The sequence below is a fragment of the Oncorhynchus keta genome, chromosome 20, assembly GCF_023373465.1.
Source record: "Oncorhynchus keta strain PuntledgeMale-10-30-2019 chromosome 20, Oket_V2, whole genome shotgun sequence".
NCBI classification, from domain to species: Eukaryota; Metazoa; Chordata; class Actinopteri; order Salmoniformes; family Salmonidae; genus Oncorhynchus; species Oncorhynchus keta.
Genome location: NC_068440.1, coordinates 39,597,461 through 39,606,513, shown reverse-complemented (window position 1 = coordinate 39,606,513; position 9,053 = coordinate 39,597,461). Strand labels below are relative to the sequence as shown.

At 46.2% G+C, this 9,053-nt stretch overlaps 1 pseudogene; it reads right to left on the bottom strand.

Moving 5' to 3' along the window:
- Positions 1 to 6,659: 6,659 nt before the first annotated feature.
- LOC118399082 (probable histone deacetylase 1-B) overlaps positions 6,660 to 9,053 on the bottom strand; it is a 19,234-nt pseudogene continuing 16,840 nt past the window's right edge.

Here is a 9,053-nt window from a genome sequence, read left to right as displayed (position 1 = left end):
CCACTCCACGCATTTCTTGTGAACAAACTATAGTTTTGGCAAGTCCACTTTGCATGGCACAAGTAATTACCCACGTACAGATTAATTCCAATGGGTCCTTCTGTAGCTCAGTTGGTAGAGCATGGCGCTTGTAACGCCAGGGTAGTGGGTTCGACCCCGGGACCACCCATACGTAGAATGTATGCACACATGACTGTAAGTCGCTTTGGATAAAAGCGTCTGCTAAATGGCATTTATTATTATAAGTTTACTGTGCCTTTAAACAGCTTGGAAAATGATGTCATGGCTTTAAAGGCTTCTGATAGGCTAATTGATATTTCAAACTCTGCTTTTTGGCTGATTTCGGGCAAAGACCTCAGGGGAAAAAATTGTAGACCACAAGTCTGGTTCATCCTTGGGCGCAATTTTCAAATGCCTGAAGGTACCACATTCATCTGTACAAACAATAGTACGCAAGTATAAACACCATGGGACCAAGCAGCCATCATACCGCTCAGGAAGAAGACGCGTTCTGTCTCCTAGAGATGAAAGTACTTGGTGCAAATCAATCCCAGAACAGCAGAAAATGACCTTGTGAAGACGCTGGAGGAAACCGGTACAGAAGTATCTATATCCACATAACCTGAAAGGCTGCTCAACAAGGAAGCAGCCACTGCTCCAAAGCCGCTTTAAAAAAGCCAGACTTACTTTTTTACTTTTCCAGGACATCAGACAGGAAGTTAAAGCTTGGTTGCAAATGGACAATGACCCAAAGCTGTGGCAAAATGGCTTAAGGACAACAAAGTCAAGGTATTGGAGTGGCCATCAACAAACCCTGACCTCAATCCTATAGAAAATGTGTGGGTAGAACTGAAAAAGCATGTGCGAGCAAGGAGGCCTACAAACCTGACTCAGTTACACCAGCTCTGTCAGGAGGAATGGGTCAAAATTCACCCAACTTATTGTGGGAAGCTTGTGGAAGGCTACCTGAAACGTTTGACCTAAGTTAAACAATTTTAAGGCAATGTTACCCAATATTATGAGTGTATGCAAACTTCTGCCCCCCTTGGAATGTGCTGAAATAAATCCATTTCTCTATTCTAACATTTCACATTCTTAAAATAAAGTGGTGATTCTAACTGACCTAAAACATGGAATTTTTACTAGAATTAAATGTCAGGGATTGTGAAACTAAGTTTAAATGTATTTAGCTACGGTGTATGTAAACTTCCGACTTCAACATTAACCCTGTTAATGTGTGAAATTGAGAGTATCAATGAAGACATGCGCTGTAGTAAACTAACAAGTGAGAAGTCATTTCCCCCCCCCCCCACTAGACTTGGATAACCATAATCTGGTAATCAAATCTCTACAGACAATCAAATGATTGCCTTTATAAGTTCTTATAAAAAAGAGACCTTAAGAAAAATAACCACGCACAAAATCAATTATTTTTTCCATTATAAAAACAAGTTACACACATTTGTAAACAACATATTCTCACTTATTACAGTAGAAAATACCAAGTGTTTAAAACATGGTTCCCAACAGTGTAGGGTGAAGTTGCCCCTACACACTGAGGGGGAAACCTCACCCTACATGGTTCCCAACGGTGTAGGGTGAAGTTGCCCCTACACACTGAGGGGGAAACCTCACCCTACATGGTTCCCAACGGTGTAGGGTGAAGTTGCCCCTACACACTGAGGGGGAAACCTCACCCTACATGGTTCCCAACGGTGTAGGGTGAAGTTGCCCCTACACACTGAGGGGGAAACCTCACCCTTGAGCGTTCAACATACCCGATGACCTAAAAAAAAAAAAAACATTTCCTTTTAGAAATATAAAACGAGGTAAAAGGAAGGAGTGTGGAGAGTACAGTCATCTGAGAGAAACCAACCCAGGGACCAGAGTAAAGCAGAATGTATAGTATATAAAACATCAACATCTCTTCGTGACAGACTGGCCAGGTGAAATCAGCTGAATTTATTTATTTGGGCTAGGCACTGCATTTCAGTGAAAGAGGCACGACTACAGTCCCCGGTTCGATTCCAGGCTGTATCTGATTCAGCTGCGATCGGGCGGCACACAATTGGCCCAGCGTCATCGGGGTTTCGCCGTCATTGTAAATAAGAATTTGTTCTTAAGACTTGCCTGGTTAAATTAAAATAGATGTCACTTGTTAAATCCACATCGATGAAGGGGAAGAGACGGGATTTTTAAACCCAAGACTAATCTTTTGTCTTGCTCATTCACCCTCAATGTTGCGGACACACACAATCCAAGTGACTTTGAACAGGGTACGGTAGCAGGTGACAGGTGCACCGGTTTGAGTCATGAACTGCAGCGCTGTTTTTCACGCTCAACAGTTTCCTGTCTGTATCAAGAAACATCCAGCCAACTTGACACAACTGTGGGAAGCATTGGAGTCGACATGGGCCAGCATCCCTGTGGAACGCTTTCAACACCTTGTCGAGTCCATGTCCCGATGAATTGAGGCTGTTCTGAGGGCCTAAGGACAGTGGGTGAAACTCAATATTAGGAAAGTGTGCTTAAAAAGGCTGCACTACGCAGAAATCTCTCTGCCATTTCCTGGTTGTTAAAATTCAAATAATTTGTCTAATTTCAGTTTGACAAAACACGTATATTGTACCATCTTTTCCATAATAAATAAACAAATTGTATTGTCAGCTGTTTGAAGCTGATTTATAAAAACAAAGTGCTTCAAAATAAAAACTTAAAAAGGAAGCATAGAATTAAAACCGAACAGATCTACTTCCTTTCAATTAAAAATGACAGATCTATAACACACACACACACTTCAATTGGGTCAGGTCACCCAAAAAGTTACATATAGCAGCCGTAAAAATGTTTTGTTGATCCATGATTCAAAAGAACTTCCTGTAGAACTTCCTGTAGAATAGGGTCTGGTGACTGTTGTTCAAAAAGGGGGAATGTCTGCAGTGGAAAAGTGGGATTCCTTTTCCAACTCTTGGATCAGTCCGGCTGGACAGGTGAAAGTGGTATGACCGGCAGCAGGGTAGCCTAGTGGTTAGACTCTAACCGTTAGAGCGTTGGAGTAGTGACCGGAAGGTTGCAAGTTCAAATCCCCGAGCTGACATGGTACAAATCTGTCGTTCTGCCCCTGAACAGGCAGTTCCTAGGCCGTCAATTAAAAATAAGAATTTGGAATTGGCTTTCACTGATGTTACCTCAGGTCAAGTGAAGATGGAGGAACTAAAGAAGCGATTCAAATCCAAGATGGAGGAACTAAAGAAGCAATTCAAATCCAAGATGGAGGAACTAAAGAAGCGATTCAAATCCAAGATGGAGGAACTAAAGAAGCGATTCAAATCCAAGATGGAGGAACTAAAGAAGCGATTCAAATCCAAGATGGAGGAACTAAAGAAGCAATTCAAATCCAAGATGGAGGAACTAAAGAAGCAATTCAAATCCAAGATGGAGGAACTAAAGAAGCAATTCAAATCCAAGATGGAGGAACTAAAGAAGCAATTCAAATCCAAGATGGAGGAACTAAAGAAGCAATTCAAATCCAAGATGGAGGAACTAAAGAAGCAATTCAAATCCAAGATGGAGGAACTAAAGAAGCAATTCAAATCCAAGATGGAGGAACTAAAGAAGCAATTCAAATCCAAGATGGAGGAACTAAAGAAGCAATTCAAATCCAAGATGGAGGAACTAAAGAAGCAATTCAAATCCAAGATGGAGGAACTAAAGAAGCAATTCAAATCCAAGATGGAGGAACTAAAGAAGCAATTCAAATCCAAGATGGAGTTTTTGTAAAGAACTTAAACCCAACCCCTCTGATTCAAATCCAAGATGGAGGAACTAAAAGAAGCAGATTTCACCTTGTCCAGATGGAGGAACTACAAAGGTATCCACCTTTCCCCTCAGCACCACCTTCAAAGGTCCCTCAAGATGGAGGAACTAAGGACAGGCCCCTCTACATTCAAAGGTCCCCACAGGATACAGGCCCCTCTACAGGCCCCTCTACAACAGGACAGGCCCCGATTCAAAGGCCCCCAAGGCCCCTCTACAGGAGGAACTACAGGCCCCACTACAGGCCCCATACAGGCCCCACTCTCACAGATACAGGAACTACAGGGAAGCAAAAAAAGAATGTGGTAGAGATGCGAGTAAAAAATATTTTTGCATTTCAACACTGACAAAAGCCCAAAAGATTTGGAGGAACTAACACAGCGTTAAGAGAATCATTTTCAAACACCAAGATGGAGGAACCCAAACATTCACACACCCCCACAAATGGAAACCAAGATGGAGGAACTAAAGAAGCAATTCAAATCCAAGATGGAGGAACTAAAGAAGCTGGATTCCCCCAAGACACAACTCAAATCCAAGATGGACTCATACGATTCAAATCTTCCAAGATGGAGGCCTAAAGAAGAAACATTTAGATTCAAATGGGCCAAGACTGGAGGAACAAGACTGGATACACACAAGACTGGACACACAAGACTGGATACACACAAGACTGGATAACACAAGACTGGATACACACAAGACTGGATACACACAAGACTGGACACGGAGACAAGATGGAGGAACTAAAGAAGACAAGACTGGATACACACAAGACTGGAGGAGACAAGACTGGACACACAAGACTTCAAGACTGGACACACACAAGACTGGATACAAGACTGGATACAGACAAGAAACATACACAAGTTTTGGATACACACAAGACTGGATACACACAAGACTGGACACGGAGACAATTGGACACAGAGACAAGACTGGAACACCAAGACTGGACACTGACACAAGACTGGACACGGAGACAAGACTGGATACACACAAGACTGGACACTGACACAAGACTGACACGGAGAACAGTGGATACACACAAGACTTGCACAGGGATAACACAAGACTTTCTACAAGACTTGTACACCAGACTGGACACGGAGACAAGACTGGATACACACAAGACTGGCGGACACAAGACTGGACACGGAGACAAGACTGGATACCACAAGACTTACCCAAGACTCAACACCAGACTGAGAGACAAGACTGGACAGGACAAGACCTCGGAGACAAGACTGGACACGGAGACAAGACCGGAGACAAGACTGGACACGGAGACAAGACTGGACACGGAGACAAGACTGGACTGGACACCAAGACTGGACAGGCCCCTGGACAGAGACAAGACCCGGAGCTGGACAGGCCGGAGACTAGACTGGACACGGAGAGAGACAAGACCCGGAGACAAGACTGGACACGGAGACAAGAGGCCGGAGACTAGACTGGACACGGAGACAGGGAAGAGACTGGACAAAACGGACAAGATGGGTAGAGACTGGACACGAGACTGGACAAAAATATTTTTGCATTTCAACACTGACAAAAGACCACGGAGAAAGATTTGACACGGAGACTGGAGGAAATACTAACACAGCGTTAAGAGACTCACGGACACACAAGACTGGACACGGACACACAAGACTGGACACGGACACACAAGACTGGACACGGACACAAGACTGGACACGGAGACTGGACACAGACACACAAGACTGGACACGGACACACACACAAGACTGGACACACACAAGACTGGACACACACACAAGACTGGACACCCGGAGATAAGACCACAAGACTGGATACACAAGACTGGACACACAAGACTGGACACACAGACTGGAAACTCAAGACTGATGCTTCAACAAGACTTAGACACACAAGACTTTTGGCCACAAATGAAGAAACATTGGACAGTTAAATGGGCCAAGACTGGACACGGAGACAAGACTGGACACGGAGACTAGACTGGATACAGACAAGACTGGACACGGAGACAAGACTGGATACACACAAGACTGGACACGGACACAAGACTGGATACACACAAGACTGGATACACACAAGACTGGATACACACAAGACTGGATACACACAAGACTGGACACACAAGACTGGACACGGACACAAGACTGGACACGGACACGGACACAAGACTGGACACTGGACACGGAGACAAGACTGGACACGGAGACAAGACTGGACACAAGACTGGACACGGAGACTAGACACAAGACTGGACACGGAGACTAGACACACAAGACTGGACACGGAGACTAGACTGGACAAGACTGACTGGACACGGAGACTAGACTGGACAAGACTGGACACGGACACAAGACTGGACACGGAGACAAGACACAAGACTGGACACGGAGACAAGACTGGACACGGAGACTGGACACGGAGACTAGGACACGGAGACAAGACTGAGACAAGACTGGACACAAGACTGGACACGGAGACAAGACACAAGACTGGACACGGAGACTGGACACGGACACACAAGACTGGACACGACACACAAGACTGGACACAAGACTGGACACGGACACACAAGACTGGACACGGACACACAAGACTGGACACGGACACACAAGACTGGACACGGACACACAAGACTGGACACGGACACACAAGACTGGACACGGACACACAAGACTGGACATGGTCACACAAGACTGGTCTTTATCCTCACACACAAGACTGGTTGGGCAGAATGTTGACATGGACACACAAGACTGGACACGGACACACAAGACTGGACACGGACACACAAGACTGGACACGGACACACAAGACTGGACACGGACACACAAGACTGGACATGGACACAAGACTGGACATGGACACAAGACTGGACACACAAGACATATTCCTAGATGTTATATTTCATGTGGTCACTACTCACCCTGTTGTGTCCATCTTTTCTTCAGCGTCTTTATCCTCATCTTTCACTTCTGGGGAAAACAAAAAGAATGTTGACCTGGCGTCACGCCCCCAGTGTCCTGGGCCAGTCACCGGAGGCGTTAAGCCCCCAGTGTCCTGGGCCATTCACCGGAGGCGTCACGCCCCCAGTGTCCTGGGCCAGTCACGGGAGGCGTCAAGCCCCCAGTGTCCTGGGCCAGTCACGGGAGGCGTTAAGCCCCCAGTGTCCTGGGCCAGTCACCGGAGGCGTTAAGCCCCCAGTGTCCTGGGCCAGTCACCGGAGGCGTTAAGCCCCCAGTGTCCTGGGCCAGTCACCGGAGGCGTTAAGCCCCCAGTGTCCTGGGCCAGTCACCTGAGGCGTTAAGCCCCCAGTGTCCTGGGCCAGTCACCTGAGGCGTTAAGCCCCCAGTGTCCTGGGCCAGTCACCTGAGGCGTTAAGCCCCCAGTGTCCTGGGCCAGTCACCTGAGGCGTTAAGCCCCCAGTGTCCTGGGCCAGTCACCTGAGGCGTTAAGCCCCCAGTGTCCTGGGCCAGTCACGGAGGTGTGTGAGGTTTACTTTACCTTTCTTCTCCTCAGTCTCCTCTTTCTCCTCCTCAGTCTTGACTCGTTTGGTCTTCTTATGGTTGGCAGCGTTCCTCCTTCCCCCTCCTCCCTGTCCCTCATCCTCAGAGTCGGAGAACTCCTCTTCACAGGCTATCCTCTTATCATGGGCCCTGACTGAAACAATATACCATCCTCTTATCATGGGCCCTGACAAACGAAACCATCCTCTTATCCTGGGCCCTGACTGAAACAATATACCATCCTCTTATCCTGGGCCCTGACTGAAACAATATACCATCCTCTTATCCTGGGCCCTGACTGAAACAATATACCATCCTCTTATCATGGGCCCTGACAAACGAAACCATCCTCTTATCCTGGGCCCTGACTGAAACAATATACCATCCTCTTATCCTGGGCCCTGACTGAAACAATACTATCCTCTTATCCTGGGCCCTGACTGAAACAATATACCATCCTCTTATCCTGGGCCCTGAAACAATATACCATCCTCTTATCCTGGGCCCTGACTGAAACAATATACCATCCTCTTATCCTGGGCCCTGACTGAAACAAAACAATATACCATACCATCCTCTTATCTGGGCCCTGACTGAAACAATATACCATCCTCTTATCATGGGCCCTGACTGAAACAATATACCATCCTCATGGGCCCTGACTGGGCCCTGACTGAAACAATATACCATCCTCTTATCATGGGCCCTGACTGAAACAATATACCATCCTCTTATCCTGGGCCCTGACAGAAACAAATACCATCCTCTTATCCTGGGCCCTGACAAACGAAACCATCCTCTTATCCTGGGCCCTGACTGAAACAATATACCATCCTCTTATCATGGGCCCTGACTGAAACAATATACCATCCTCTTATCATGGGCCCTGACTGAAACAATATACCATCCTCTTATCCTGGGCCCTGACTGAAACAATATACCATCCTCTTATCATGGGCCCTGACTGAAACAATATACCATCCTCTTATCCTGGGCCCTGACTGAAACAATATACCATCCTCTTATCATGGGCCCTGACTGAAACAATATACCATCCTCTTATCATGGGCCCTGACTGAAACAATATACCATCCTCTTATCATGGGCCCTGACTGAAACAATATACCATCCTCTTATCATGGGCCCTGACTGAAACAATATACCATCCTCTTATCATGGGCCCTGACAAACGAAACCATCCTCTTATCCTGGGCCCTGACTGAAACAATATACCATCCTCTTATCCTGGGCCCTGACTGAAACAATATACTTATCATCCTCTTATCATGGGCCCTGACTGAAACAATATACCATCCTCTTATCATGGGCCCTGACTGAAACAATATACCATCCTCTTATCATGGGCCCTGACTGAAACAATATACCATCCTCTTATCATGGGCCCCTGAAACAATATAAATCAATATACCATCCTCTTATCCTGGGCCCTGACTGAAACAATATACCATCCTCTTATCCTGGGCCCTGACTGAAACAATATACCATCCTCTTATCATGGGCCCTGACTGAAACAATATACCATCCTCTTATCATGGGCCCTGACTGAAACAATATACCATCCTCTTATCATGGGCCCTGACTGAAACAATATACCATCCTCCTGGGCCCTGACTGAAACAATATACCATCCTCTTATCATGGGCCCTGACTGAAACAATATACCATCCTCTTATCCTGGGCCCTGACTGAAACAATATACCATCCTCTTATCCT